The sequence below is a fragment of the Marmota flaviventris genome, chromosome 7 (genome assembly GCF_047511675.1).
Source record: "Marmota flaviventris isolate mMarFla1 chromosome 7, mMarFla1.hap1, whole genome shotgun sequence".
Classification (NCBI taxonomy): Eukaryota; Metazoa; Chordata; class Mammalia; order Rodentia; family Sciuridae; genus Marmota; species Marmota flaviventris.
In genome coordinates, this window is record NC_092504.1 from 67,134,657 (window position 1) to 67,150,376 (window position 15,720).

The 15,720-nt window shown below is 41.4% G+C and overlaps 1 protein-coding gene across 1 annotated transcript in view; it reads left to right on the top strand.

The window, feature by feature from the left end:
* Window positions 1-15,720, top strand: part of Gpat3 (glycerol-3-phosphate acyltransferase 3) — a 60,883-nt gene that overhangs the window by 10,561 nt on the left and 34,602 nt on the right. The window lies entirely within an intron of this gene.

The window sequence follows — 15,720 nt, forward strand, 5'->3', positions numbered from 1 at the left end:
CATGAAGGTGGTGATAAGTGTTATAGTTCATTTATATGTTCTTATTACAGGTATTGTATAGGTGGTGTCTTAGTTTCTAAGGGTGTGCATTTGAAGATGGATTCCTATGGTTATAAAGATAGAGTCAATGGTTTAAAAGTGTTGGTGGGGCAGTAGTAGTCAGTTTTCATCACTATTACAAAAGAAATGAGGCAGGCCACTCATGAAAAAAAGAGATTTATTTAACTCACAGTTCTGGAGGCTCAAGGGCATGGCATGGGAAGATCACCTGGTCTCTAATGAGGAACTCATGGTGGATGGTGGAGCTCATGTGGGTAGAAGGATCACATGGTAAGACAGGAAGAAGGGAGAGTGAGTCAGGGGTAGGCTTCAAGCTTTTATAACAACTCATACTTGTAAGAAGTATCATGGGGGCGGGGTGCTATGGTGCATGCCTAAAATCCTAGTGACTTGGGAGGTTGGAGCAGAAGGATCCGCAGGTTTGAGGTCAGCCTCAACAATTTATTGAAAAGGAAGGGGAAAAAAAGAACTACTATGGAGTTGCAGAGGATTATCTTAATCTCTTCGGAGGGCAGCACCCTCAGTTGACCTAGGATCTTATAAAGTTATATACCATCTTAGCACTGCCACACTAATGACCAAGTCTCCCGTACATGAAACTTTGAGGGAACACACTTAAGCCGTATCCAAACATAGCAGGGCTTACTGAAGTACCAGGGAGTTAACACTTATAATTGAGGCTTTATTAGCATCTTATTCTAACTTGAGTTCCTCAAAATACGTTCCTCAAAATAATGCTTTATTGCTAAAGGCTAATGGTAATAGTGTACATGAAATAAATAACTCTCAGCTGCTGGTGTAACTCAGTGGTAAAGTGTGTTTTTAGAATATGCTAAGGCCTTGGGTTCCATCCCCAAACATGACCTGCCTCATTTCTTTTGTAATAGTGATGAAAACTGACTACTACTGCCCCACCAAAAAACCCCAAACAACAACCAACTCTCCAGAGGGATAAGCTTACTGTCCCTTCCTTTTGGAGAGTACTAGTGCATAGTGATAAAGGCTCAGAAAAGTCCTGTAATAAAGAAAAGTGTTTAATTTTATTTAACATACCATTTATTAAACTTTTTTGACATGATATCCTTTTCCCCTATATGACTCCTGTTAGCTTCTGGTAGGAGTTAACTAGCAAATCAACTGGGCCAGGCAGTCCCTGTTTTTACCTTTGTCCAAAGAAACCCTTTCATGCAGGGTAAGAATTTTAAGAATTGTTAAAGACACTTGGATCAGAGTGTTACTGGCACAAAGGGAGGGGTTTTTAGGGGGTCCCCAGTACAGGTTCATGGCCTCCTGAGCAAAGAACTGAGCAGGACACAAAAGGTTGGCAGGCAAGGCAGAGGGTTACTGAAAGTGAAGAAAACACTTTGAGAGAGCAGTGTGGGCAGAGCTGTGAAGTAGCTCAAGGCTGTGTGTGTGTGTGTGTGTGTGTGTGTGGTCTACACAGTGGAGCTCTCTTTTATTGGGCTTTTCTAGCTCTCCCCTCTCCCCTGGGTGGATCTGGGGTTCATGGATACCTTGTTTGACAGCTGAACCTGACATACTTTCTTCTCTCCTGCTCATGTGTAAGTTTCTTTTTCCCCTGGACAGAGGGGTGGAAACTGAAATGCTAATGATATGTTAACTAGCAACAAGTAACTTTGGGTCAGTACTTGTGGCATTCCCAAGATTCATGACTTTCCCTTCCTGGTCTTGAATTCCCTTTCAAGTCATCTTGCTTCCTCTCTTAACTGCAAGATGGCCCAGTTTCCCCTCAGGGAAGGGGCTTCAGGTGAAGTGTCATGAGGGCCCCAGGTAGTCTGGAGAGCCCTAAGGGATAGCCCTTTCCCCTTGCCTTGCCTCCTACCTAACAATAGTTAATCAATAAGAAAGAAACAAATCCCCAGATTTAATTATAAAAAGAAGTAAGCCTTTATGTGTTTATAAAAAGTAATGTAGAAAAGTTTATGCCTCACTGATTTAGGATTAAAAATTATCATGCTTTGTCAGACATTTCACTAGAAGGAATTTATCTTCTGGCGGCTTAGCTGAAAGGAATTGTAGAAAATTGTTGTAACTTGTGGAAATGGCAAAGTATTTGAAAACATTTGAGCCTTTTTTGTGTAATTATTATTCAGATGACTGAAGCAACTAGTAGAGCTTTAGGGTGTATGCTTAAACACCAAACATTTTATCAACCTGGATCTTTTTGACTATATGCGATCCTCGTTCGGTTCCGTATAGATTCGTATCTAGTAGATTCCGTATCTAGTAGTTCTACTGCTAGTCTGTGGGAACACTTTTAAATGTGCATCCTTACTAATAAGGAAAGAACAGCCAGGTGTGGCGGTGCATACCTGTTATCCCAGTGACTCAGTAGGCTGAGGCAGGAGGATTGCAAGTTTGAGGCCAGCCTCAGAACTTAGCAAGGCCCTCAGCAATTTGTCAAGACTCTTTCTCAAAATAAAAAATAAAAAGGACTAGGGATGTATCTCAGTGTTAAAGCATCCCTTGTGTTCAATCCCCAGTACAGGGGAAAAAAAAAATGTTTAAGGAAAGAACAAACTTTGTTGCTGGTTTTCTGTTGTATTTACTGAGACTTTGGGCTATTATTGATCTTGTGAAATTTTATGGGCCCTATACTTTGGGGTGGTTGTGGTGTATGACTTAGGCCATGAATTTAAAAAGGCACATGGTATTTCAATTTAGTAGGTTAAATGGATTAAAAAAATAACTAGGTGCAGGTATCCAGAAGCATAGGTTTAGAGGTTTGGTTTTTTTTTTTTTTTTTTTTGGTTTGTTTGTTTTTTTAATACTAGGGATTGAGCCCAGGGTACTTTACCACTGAGCTATATCTCCAGATCTATTTATTTTTTATTTTTTATTTTGAGGCAGCGTCTCACTAAGTTGATGAGGCTGAACTTGTACTTGCAATCTTCTTGTCTCAGCCTCTTAAGTTGCTGGGATTATAGGTGTGTGCCACAACGCACACCTGTATTTTTTTTTTTTAAAGGCTATGTGGAGGTGAGGACTTCATTCGGACTTTCATCTACTGTGTTATTATTATTCTTATAGTCATACATCTGCCTTATCTATTTTTGGTCTTTGTGTTTTCCAGGAAAGAGTGGACGTGAACAGGAAGAGAAAATATAAATTATAATAAAATATAATGGTTCAGAGTAAGGCCAGTGTCTACAAAATTTGTTATATTTCATTCAGAGTAGCTGCCCTTCTTGTTAGCTGATAAAATTGGGAATTGACTCCCAGTTATTGAGCATCTGGGATATCTAAGATTGTCACAGGATTCAAAGTCAATTAAGGTACAGTCCCTGTGGGAAGACAGGCAACTGACCATCCATTGTGATAATGCTAAAATAGGTACATAAACAAAGGACAATGAGATCTAATTTAGGCTCTGATCTGTGCTTCATCTATTTCTGTTAATCCAAGAGCCGTTCATGCCATGCACCTCGGCTCCCATGCTGACTCCACACTTGGCCAGCCAGGACTTGTGCCTGTTGATAGCCTGGTATTTAGAGTCAACGGAAAAGTAGTGTCACAATCCTAGACAGACCAATAGAGGGTGATGAAATACTGCACATTTGTGTGCTTGGCTGGTGCAATCTTCCCTCTTGGGAGCATCATGTCTCTGTACCACAGCCAATGATAGCACAAGTCAGTGTTGAGCCAGTCAGTTTAGGCAAGGGTCACAGGCTGGCTAGGGGACCCAGGAGCTCAGGGTGTGATTTTGAATGATACAGTCCCAATAATAGTTTCTGAGAGGCAGATCTTGTCTAGACAGGGAAAATCGTTATTTTTATTTTCTACATACACATAAAACATTCCTTCTGCTGCTATTTTACTTAATGAAGCACATATTTTGAAATATATTTCGAGCTTCCCTCCCAAGTCAAATCCCTCTAGCACTATATTTCTTCTGGGCTTATCTGAAGCCGAGCTTGGTGGCACACACCTGTGTTGTACCCTAGATGTGCAAAAGAGCAGCATGGTAAGCTAAGGCAAGGAAAGAGAATGCTGGTGGTTTCTTTGCTGCTTTTCTCAACCACTGTCACCATACCAGCTATAGGACAAAGGCATCTATTTGGACCCAGGGACGGGGTACCACTGAACGATCCGTGCAACTTTTATTTTAGTCTGCTGTAAATGCTGCAAGAGACTTTTAAGAGCTGCCAGCCTCACTTTTTGGGCACCTAATTCCCAGGATACCATTAAGCTTGAATCAGCACTTTTGATTAAAATTGGAATTAATATAATGAATTATGAAATTTTAGTTAACTTGAATTACTCAGAGAAGTCCATCATAATTGTATTATACCAGGACGTTGGAGTTATGACCAACCCAAAGTCAACAAGCATGAATAGGCCTGCATTTTACCCAAGAGTGATTCATAAGAATAGAAATACTGTACATAGGCTGGTGGTGCAGTCATGTTGGCCTTGCTCCCTGGAGTGTGACTCTGGCTCGAGTGGGCACTGTTGGCAGTGGGAGGGGCAGGCAGCCTCCAGGAACCCTCCTCCAGCTGCTACTGCTTGTGAAGATTTGGGGTCATGTGGCCTGCTGTTAATTTAGCCCTTGTGCTAAATTTCTCCTTCACCTTGTACTTCATGCCTTCAGGCTCTCCCCTTTGCCTACCCAAACACTCAGAAGGAATGAAATACTGAGATGAAACACTGTTGTTATACCCAAATGTTGTCTAACATTTCCTTCTAATTTTATGTTTGGAATTCTTTCTGTGAGGCATTTTACTAACTCATAGCTAACTGATAGCTTAAATACATTGGTTACAATAACATTAATAAGCTATTTTAGATTCACAGAAAATGTGGGATAATATTTTGGTAATAGACATTTGAGAGATGTTGTGTTTTTGGTACTAGGGATTGTACCCAGGTGGCTTAACCACTTAGCCACATCCCCATTCCTTTTTATTTTTTTGAGACAGGGCCTTGCTAAGTTACTGAGGCTGGCATGGAACTCAAAATCCTCCAGCCTGAGCCTCCCAAGTCGCTGGGATTACAGGCCTGTAATACTGTGCCTGATATGAGTTACTTTTTAAAAACACTGTACAGCAGCCAAAATGATTTAATTGAATTTACATGGAGAGAACAAAGTAGATAAATTTAAAACAGTGTTAAAACAGCATAAAACGAATAATATAACATTTATTTAAAATTTACTACCACAGGGTTAGGGGTGTGGCTCAATGGTAGTATGCTTGTCTAAAATGTGTGAGACCCTGGGTTCTATCCCCAGACCACTCCCTTCAAAAATTAAAAATTTACTACCAGAAATGGATTATGCAAATTTTTAGGTAGGTACAGACTTATGTATGGAAGTGATATGCGCTACATGAGAGTGGTTATCTTCTAGGAGGAAGAGGAAGAGGTGACAGGGTGGGCTTTAACTGTGTCTATAATTTTTTTCTTTAAAATGACCTAAGCAAACATAGCAATGGGTATCTTTTTTGTTAAATTCTTATTCTTTTTTGGTTAATCTTACACTTTAACCATAAAATTAAAAACTCGGCCAAATAAAGTATCAATAATTATTTAAATAGAATATTTAATCTGACAAATGGAACTAGTTTTATATGAGTGGAAAATAGGTGCCTGTCTCAGGGGAATGATTTGATTCTTACCTGCTCCAAAAACATACCTTATTCAGTCTTGGCAGTGCCTGGAATTTAAACCTAAGGAACAAAGCAGTTCTTAGTGGAAATATATTACCTCTTAGAACTAGGTGTTTCTACCTCAACACTACAGACATTTTGGACTGGAGGGTTCCTGGTTGTAGGGAGAAATCCTCTATGTTGTAAGGTGTTTAGCAATATTCCTGGCCTCTGCCCACTTGATGACAGTAGCACTGCCACTATGACCCCCTGGGGTCCAATCTTCCTCTCCGTTCTTCACCCACCTTTCATACAGATGTGAGCTACTCCTCTCAGAATACATATTTATCAAGTGGTGCCCACTATAATTTTAGGATGATTCATTTTCTCTTTTTTATTATTATTTTATTGAGAGACAGAGCTCGCTGAGTTGCTTAGGGCCTTGCTAAGTTGCTGAGGCTGGCTTTGAACTTGATCTTCGGCTCAGCCTCCTGAGCTGCTGGGATCACAGGTGTGGGCCACTTCACCCAGCTCTAATATGATTCATTTTCTAGCAGAATGGGATTTCTGGTTTTTGGTGGCTGGTTTGGGGAAGGAAGGAAGATGTGGGTGGAGGGGCTGTGTGAATAGCAGGTAAGCAGAGAATGCTAGACAGTATACAGGAGGTGTGTTCCTTAAGGACCTGAAAAGCTTGGGTGGAGGTTCTAGCAGGGGAGTCAGCTCTCAATATCCTTGATGGAAGAACAGTCCTTCTCTGTTGGGGAAGGTCATCCTCTTTGACCTGGTGCGCAGCCTCTGGAGGGATGTAATGGAGTAGTGACAGAGGGAGGGAACACTCACCTAGCCAGCCAGATCAACCCTGGTGGTCAATGGGGTGACAGACATCACAGCCAGATCACCTTCACATTCGGTATGTTCCTTAAGAAAAGGTGGAGACAGGCAAAGAAATCTTTCAAACTGCACCTCCTAATCCATTAAGAATATATCATCTGTGTCTAGGTCACATCCTCATCCAAGAGACTTTCTTTACTTATATGTACTCTGTGCTTATTATGGACTAAAATCTGTGCCCCTCCCCCACCCCAACTGGATATATCTGAAATCTTTACTCCCAACATGATGGTATTAGATGTTGGGTCCTTTGGGAGGAAATTAAACCATGAAAATGAAGCCCTAGTAAATGAGGTTAGCCCTTATAAATAGAGCCCAGAGAATTTTCCAGCTCCTTTTTTTCTCCACTATGTGAGAGCAGTGACAATACTCAGAACTATGAGAAATAAGTGTCTAGTCTTTATAAGCCACTCAGTCTATGTCTCTTTATTATAGCAGCCTGAACTAAGATGCTGCTCTAAGCCTTGGTTAAGTAAGTGATAGCATTTGCCTCTGACCAATGATGAGTAAGCAGGATGGAGTGGTTCCAGTAGGAAAGAAGGTGAAAGGTCAGGTCAGTGTAATGGTATTACAGCTGTATTGTGAAGGGATGGGTAGGAAGAGAGTGAATGAAGCCCTAAATCACAGAATGGAAGTCTCCCATCCTGGAAGAACAATTAGGAAGTCCATAAAAGGTACTCTGTATTATTTTTTAGATTGTTTAACCTTTCATAGAAGAGCAACATGGATGGCATACCCTCTCCTCATCCCTATTTTCAATGAAATTAATTAAATAAATATAACTAATATAAGCAGGTTTTAAATCTTTGGTCTATAAGGGGGCCCATTTAAAATCAGAAGGCCACAAATGTTTTCTCTTCTGATTCCTGCTGGCTTGTTAAGCTATTTCCTCCACTCCAGCTTCCTACAAGTCATCATCTCATGCTGATAATGGAAGGTGAAACTGCCACCAAAGGCCTGGAGCCAAAAATCAGAGAACCAGAACTGTGACATCTCCAGCTAGCACAGCTTGGCTTAATCTACCCATGTATTTCCTCGCCTTTTGTTCCTGTGAATTGCAACATTTCTCTAGGATGGGTGAAGGCAGATTAGTTATCCTCCCAGTTTTGGCCAAATGATGATTACATTCATGTTTTTTGTATATAATGTTGTCTTATTTCTGATGTAGGTGGATGGCCAAATCCAATTAGTTAGGATCCCAGCAGCCTCTGGTCTGGGCCCTGATGACTTGTCCCCAGCACTGGTGATCTGGAAAACTAGATGATGATTTAGCTCCCTCAATCTCAGACCCCTTAGTAGTTTGGAAAAGAGTACTTACATCTCAGAGTGGGAGTCTTGGAGGTTTGAACAAATGGTGAGAATAGAGGGCTTAGAGATTAATTGACAGTGGGAAGACAGTAGGATCAGATGGTGGTTTTGATAGTCCACTCAGGAGTACAATTGCTGTTTGAGAAGTTCTCTTTGCTGTTGAGAGGAGCAGTCATCTCAACAACTGTTCACCCAGTTGAAAATCCAAGCTGGGCACCATGGCACACACCTGTAATCCCTGTAGCTCAGGAGGCTGAGGCAGGAGGATGGCAAATTCAAAGCCTTCCTCAGCAACTTAGTGAGGCCCTAAGAAACTTAATGAGACCCTGTCTCAAAATAAAAAATAAAAAGGGCTAGGGATGTGGCTCAGTTGTTAAGGGCACCAGAGTTTAATCCCTGCTAGCCAAAAAGAAAGAAAGAAAGAAACTCCAGTTGGTCATTTTAGAGGTATGGGTATTCCCCAAATAATCCCCCTCCATCCCTTATGATCATTGTCCCCCCAGCCTTGAAAAAATGCTAACCCAAAATTCAAAGCTTCTCCATTTGGTTGCTATCTTGAAGCAAGAACCTATTACAGGAGTCCTAGGCCAGATGCCTGATTTGGGGGATCCCCAAAAGCCAGGTCTGCCTACTTACCCCCAAAACCAAGCAGAAAGGTAATGGTGAAAAGCAGTATGGCCCCTCTGGGGAGGCAGAGTTAGGTCCAGTGTCAGTACTGTTTTCTGAGTGCTGACAGGAGCTTTAGGTTTAAATAGAGGAAGAATTGGTGGAGGAGCCTGGGGGCATGGGTTGGTCATTCTTCAGTCTGGTTCTGGAGTTCTTATCACCTGTGAGTGTTCCTGGAGTTCTGGGCCAGGGATCTGACTCCAGGGATCCAACAAATCAGGTCTGGCCACTTACCCCAAAACCAAATGGAAAAGGTAATAATGGAAAGCATAAAGTCAGTGTAGCTGCACCAGGAAGAGGAGGGGACTCGTGTTCTTAGGGAGGATGACATGAGTGAGGGGAATGTGGGGCAAGGGTTGGAAGCTTATGTAGCTGTAGGCTTTTTGCAGCTGGCAGCTCAAGTGATCTTGATCAGGTGTGGTCTGCTCCATCGTGACCTCTGGATTGGTCAGGCTGGCCTGTTCTCTGAGAAAGTCGCTGTTGCCTGGGGGCTAGCTTCTGTTCTTTGCTAGGTATTCATTCATCAGACTCCATGTTTCTGTAATCCAGGGTGACTCAGAGCAAAGGGGTCAGGTGCAAAATGGAGGCAGATGGCAAGATGACAAGCCTTTATCCCTTTTTTAGTCACCCATTAACATTTGCAGGCAAAAGTGAAGTCTCTGTCTTGTTATGAGGGAACTTTGCAGGATGTGATCCTAGAAGCCGGTAATTCAGTTCCCATGAGATGATTTCTCCTGCTGTTCCTGGAAGGTATAAGAGAACCCTGCAGAGTTCTAGGTGCCAATCCAGGCATCGGAGACAGGATGTTACAAATCTTGCCTCTCAGTCTTCTTATTTTTCTTTTTGATCTTAGAGATTGAACCCAGGGGCATTTACCATTAAGCTACATCCTCAGCCCTTTTTATTTTAAAATAGAGTCTTGCTCAATTGCCGAGGCTGGCCTTGAACTTGTGACCCTCCTGCCTCAACCTCCTGAATTTCTGGGGCCATAGGTGTGCGCCACCATTCCAGGCTTGCCTCAGTCTTGAAGGGGAACAAGATAGGCTAGGTAAATTTAGAGCTAATAACCTTGTATTACCAGTTTTTAGGTGAACATTCCTTAAATGATTAATATGCCTGTGTGCAGAGTTTAGCAGGCACCTGAAGGTAAATACAGCATGAAGGCAGAGACGTTAAGCTTTATCCTGCTTTTAGTCACCCATTGGGCATCTTCAGGCTCAAGTAAAGGGTCACTGCTTTTAGCAAAAGTAGCTTCCCTAAGTCCCTGTTGTAAACCTAGTATTACTACTAGTAGTTATTACCACCCTTTGTTGAACATTGGCCCCACTGTGCAAAATTATTTACAAGAAATGAATCTTATTAATCCTCATTTTACTGATGAAGAAACAGGATGTGGAAGTTCATACCAGATCACACTACTAGTCAAGTAAAGCCTTCTTCACTTGTTTGTCTGGTCAGTGCCTTCTCATTCTCCCATATATCATTGAGGTGATTCTTCTATCAATGGAATCTCCTTGGCTGAATGTGGCTTTGTTTCTGTGACCTAAGAAGAAATATGTGTTTGACACATATCCCTACATTGTTTTCCTGGCACTTAGCTCTTAAAACCCTTGGAATCTCTAAAGTACCGTGTGTCTTGATATATGCTAGTGAGATGACTTGGGGACTGGGGCTCCTTGCGAGAGGAGCAAGCCCACTGGACTTGTGCTTAGACAGACTCCTGTCTTGAGGTAGGTGGGAAGAGGCCAGTGATGTCTGGATGTCCTGGGGTGGGTAAAACCCTAGGCAGTGGCCTTCTCTTTTCTTTGGTGGCCTCAGAGCAATGTCATGGGAGTTCCACTACATACCTTCTTCACTCACTTTTCCAGGTCAGGTACCTGGTTTTCCAGCCTCTCTTCCTCAAAACTGTTTTCTCCAGAACTTGGAATAATAAAGAAGAAGGTCTCCACCCCACACCTCGCCCCCAGGATTGAACCCAAGGGGTACTTAATTACTGAGCCACATACCTATATATATATTTTTGGTACCAGGATTGAACTCGGGGACACTCCACCACTGAGCCACATCCCTAGTCCTTTTTGTATTTTATTTAGAGACAGGGTCTTGCTGAGTTGCTTAGGACCTCAACAAATTGCTAAGAGTTGGCTTTGAACTCTTGATCCTCCTGCCTCAGCCTCCTGAGTCATTGGGATTACAGGTGTGTGCCACCAAGGCTCCCGGCTTAAAGAAGAGCTTGATTGCCTGGATTATTCAGTTTCCAAAAGATTCTCCTAAGGGGATAGTAGACCTTAAAAGTCTCTTGTGACTTCTAGGGGAGGGTTTCTTGGGAAGGATGAGTGCAAAAGATCTAGAGGAGAGTGGGTGTGGCCTGCAACTCATCCTTTCGAACCCAAGTGTTTCTCTCTGAGATGGATTGGCCTCCTCTGGGCCTCTCTAGCACTCAACACTAGAGAAGTACCTGCTTGTTTTACGTGGGAAATAGGAGTGGACCTTACAGCATGAGGATGCAGGGGACAACAGGCAAATTTTGTGGGTGGGATACTTTGGCCCTTTATATTTACATTCACAGAGAAATGTATTATATGCAGTGGACGGTAAAGTTGGAAGAACATTGGCTACATGTCTTAATTATTTTTTATATTTTAAGTATTTTTGGAGATTACACACACATACACACACACACACACACACACACACACATATATATATATATAGAGAGAGAGAGAGAGAGAGGTTTTTTAAGGAGGTAAATCCCAGTGGCCCTGGAGGCTGAGGTAGGAGGATTACAAGTTCAAAGCCAGCCTCAGCAATGGCAAGGTGCTAAGCAATTCAGGGAGACCCTGTCTCTAAATAAAATACAAAATAGGGCTAGGGATGTGGCTCAGTAGTCAAAAGGAGGTCAAGACTGGACAGTAAGTACAGGATTTTGCTATATGTAATTAATGATATCCACCTACTTAATAAATCACACAAAGCACTTACAATCTTTAAAGGGGCAAGTGCATGTTTCTCTTTTCTGAACTTAATGTTCCTTTTGTTGAGTAGGTTGTGTCTATCAGTGTATCATTTATATCCCTTCTTTCTGCTTCTGCAGTGACGTTAGCACGAATGTGCTCAAAGACATTAACTTCCTCATTTTAAGTGACACATGTGTCCAAATCAGTGAGTGCATTTACTTGCCAACGAGTGGGTGACCTCACATGACCCCCCCCCCCCCAGCATGGGTGTGTGATGCTGGAAGGCATTGCAAAATCTCAGCGTGTGGGTGGCCATGGTCAGTTTCCAGTGCCAGGCTGGCTTCCTATGCAATGTGCACAAGATCTCTAGCTGATAGAGGAGTATGTGTAGCAGGGGTTTTGTGCAAAGAAAGGGGAAAAAAAACCTTGGTATTTTGTAATCAGTGAAGATTAAATAACTAATATACTTTTGGGTTTTCTTTTTTCCTTTTTTTGGGCAAAAATAAGGAAATAAATAAATGAGGGCATTGCTTGCCACTGCACTCTTACACTCAGAGGGCAAGCCAACCTTTATGTCCTTTAGTTAAGCCTGGCAATTTTAGAAACTGTGAAATGATTTTCTGTAAGTTTGATGTAACTTGGTCAATATTTTGGTCTTTGCTTATAATCTGTTAGAACAGTCTCTCCATCGAATAATGAATGGAATTGGTAATTCATAGGCTCAAGGAGAATAAGAAAGAGGGGAAAGGCATTCTTCTGATTGAAAACAGATTAATTTTAGGGACATTAGACAGAAAAAATAATAAGCAAAGGCAGGAAGAAGGAGAGTTTAGGAAACATTAGGTGCCTAATAACTGATTGAATTTGGCAGGAGCTAGGGTGAGTGAATGAATTGGAGATGGGATATTCAGGTTTTTTTTTTTTTTTTGCATCCTGAAAGCCTTTGAATGAATGCAGGCTAAGAAATGAACTCCTGTGCTGGGATGTGGCTCGGGGTGGAGTGCTTGCCTAGGATGTGTGTAGGCTTTGGGTTTAGTCCCCAGTCCCAGGGGAAAAAGAAGAAAAAAAACCTAAATTAATTTCTTAGATCAGGGGATTTCAAAGCTTTGAGAAGATGAATCTGGAAATTTTGTGGAAGTGAGATTAGACTGGAAGAGGATAGGGGTAGTGGCTAAAGGAAGGATGGTAGACAGGAAGCTGTTCTGGAAGGGAATGGGAGCTTGAACCTGAGCAATGGGATTGTTGCAGAGATAGATAGAGTTTCCCAGCTGCCAAATAAATGTAGGAGCCTTGAGGAAGAAGTCAGGACCTTAGATGCACATCTGGGAGTTGTTTGCAGTAGGTGAAATTTGAAATGATAGATTGATTTATTTGTTTACAGTGCTCAAATTCAGGGCCTTGGGGCACGCTGGGAAAGCACTCTCCCATTGAACTACATCCTCAGCTAGAAAGGGTGGATCTCATGAACTCACAGAGGATGAAATGTTGTAGGCCCAAAGAGGCAAGCCACCAAAGATAGCAGGAAACAGTTTTATTGACTGCAGCCAGGCTCAGAGGGCACAGCTTTTGCTGTAATCAATTAATCCCCTGAGCCCCAAGTTCAGGTGGTTTCGGAGTTTTATACCCAGCATGTAAGGAGAGGGGCGCAGAAGTTCTCAGTCTGCAGAAATTCACATAAAAGCAGCTTTTTCTTTCACTGTTTTGGGCAAGTTAACCCTTCAAGGACAACACCTGAGTAAGGAGAGCTTCTTTTCCCCATTTTTCCTCTCCCTGCCAGCTGTTACCGCAGAGCCCAGTTGGTAACATAAATGAAAAATGTAGACATCTCTGTGAAGCCCAGGTCAAGGTCAGAGGCCTTGTTTGCACATTTCTACAAACTACTATACTGGATATGTTTGTGAAAAACTAGTAAGGGGGTGTCCAGCACCTGGAGTGCTGGTATCTTTCCTGCCAGTGGCCAAGTAAACAGGGCGACACGAAAATGGGAAGTTTATCTACATTTTTGAACTCTTTTGCAGAGACTCTTTTGCCGACAGTCCCAAAATCAGCCATGGTAAAGATTTCTGGAGAAGCCTAGTTAAGACTTTTCTGCTGAGAAAGGGGTGCCACCATAGAAAGACCTTTACAAAAGCTGGGAAAAAGTTATAGAAGGGAGCAGGAAAAGATAAATAAAGCAGACAAAGATCGACCATGAAAAATTAAGAGTAAAGGGAAACAAAGAAGGATAAAGTTCTGGGTATTTTCTCTCTCCTCATTCTTTTGTCCACTGACATTTTTTGTGTGTGTGTGTGTGTGTGTGTGTGTGCTATATTTTTCTCCCCCAAATAAGGGATTTTGTTTGTCCTCTTCAGGAAAACACTGAATGCCTTATCTGAGGTAGAGGGTTTAATAATAGAGGGACTTTTAAAGCTCACCTGGAAATTGTTGTATTTTTAGTTAAGATTGGAAATGAAAGGGTGACTGGTTATGTGGAAAGTGATGATAATACAGTTTGACTTGTTCCATTTTTACCATTCTGATGACATGCTGAGCCATCAGACTGTGTGGTTCTGAGAGAGTGAACAGATAAACACAAAGGATATGTGTGTGCAAGTTCTTGTGTTAACTATTTAAAGTGAGGCTTATAATCCTTTTAAACATTTTTTTGTATAAATAATAAATTAACTTGGTTCAGAATTTAAAAATCTATGATGACTGTTGCTTCCCCCTGTTACTACCTCTACCTGATGCTAGCTTCTTACATCTTTCTGGAGTTTCTTTGTGCTATTCCATACAGGCTGTTACAATGCAAATGTCTATTATTTTCTTAACTTCCCATCAATGAGTATGACAAACAATAAACACTGTTCTGGCTAGGTGCAGTGGCACATGACTGTAATCCTAGCAGGAGGCCGAGGCAGGAGGATCTCAAGTTCGAGGCCAGCCTCAGCAATTTAGTGAGATCCTATCTTAAAATAAAAATAAAAGGGCTGGGGATGTAGCTCAGTGGTAGTGCACCCCTGGGCTCAGTCCCATGCACACACAAAATAATAATAAAAATAAGTGTGAAAAATTCTTGTGCTGTGTCTTTCCATGATATTTTTTTTCTTTTCTAATACATACTTACATATTTTATCTGTAGATATTGATAGTTTTGCCACTTTGTATCAAGCTTGGTTTAATTTTATTTGTTTTTCAATTCATACTTTCTTTCTTTCACTCGTGTGGACTAATACTGTGGCACAGTGTGGAATAGCATAGTGATAATTGATGTTCCTGCTAGGGAAGAATTTCCTTGTCCTGTCTTCCCAGTAAGATTCCTATTGGCTTTGGTCTGTTTTCCTTCTTCTTCTTCTTTTTTTTTTAATATTTATTTATTTTTATTTATTTTTTTTAGGTGGACACAATATCTTTATTTCATTTTTATGTGGTGCTGAGAATCGAACCCAGTGCCCCATGCATGCTAGGCAAGCGTGCTACCACTTGAGCCACATCCCCAGCCCTGGTCTGTTTTCCTTCTTAACTAAGCATTTCTTGATTCTTGTTTTGTTATTTTAAACCAAGAAAGAATGATAAATCGGGCTCCTGGTGGTGGTGGTGGTAATGGAGGTACATAAGCCTGTAATCCTAGGGATTCAGGAGGCTGAGGCAGAAGGATCCCAAGTTCCCAAGTTCAAGGCCAGCCTCAGCAATTTAGCAAGGCCCTGAGCAACTTAGCAAGACTCTGTCTCAAAATAAAAAATAAAAAGAAATAAAAAAAGAGCTGGGTATGTGGCTCAGTGGTTAAGATTCTAGGTTCAATCCCTGATACAAAAAAAAAAAAAAAAAGTTGAATTTTGTATGCTTTTTAAGTATCTCTGATGATTAATAGATATTATTAGCTTTAGGTTAAGATCCAGTATGGTGAATTATATGAATATCTTCTTAAATATTTGAATAATTTTACATTTATGGGATAAACCACGTCTCACCATGATATGATGCTGGAAATTATCTGCCAAAATTGGAGTAAGGATTCTTGTAGTGATCTTTTTACTTGAGATTAGTTTGTTGTTTACCTATCTATCTTCCTTCTTAGTTCAAAGTTTTGATAGGGTTCCCTATAAAAGAGTCTGGGTCCAGTGTTTATTGGTTGGTTGGGGTAGGAATGTAATTTTTTTTTGCCCCCACAACATCATTTCATCTGTGTAAATGGTTCTCTTTAGAGTGTTCATCTCTTGGTGTCAGGATTAGTAAAATGTCTTCGGTGGAAA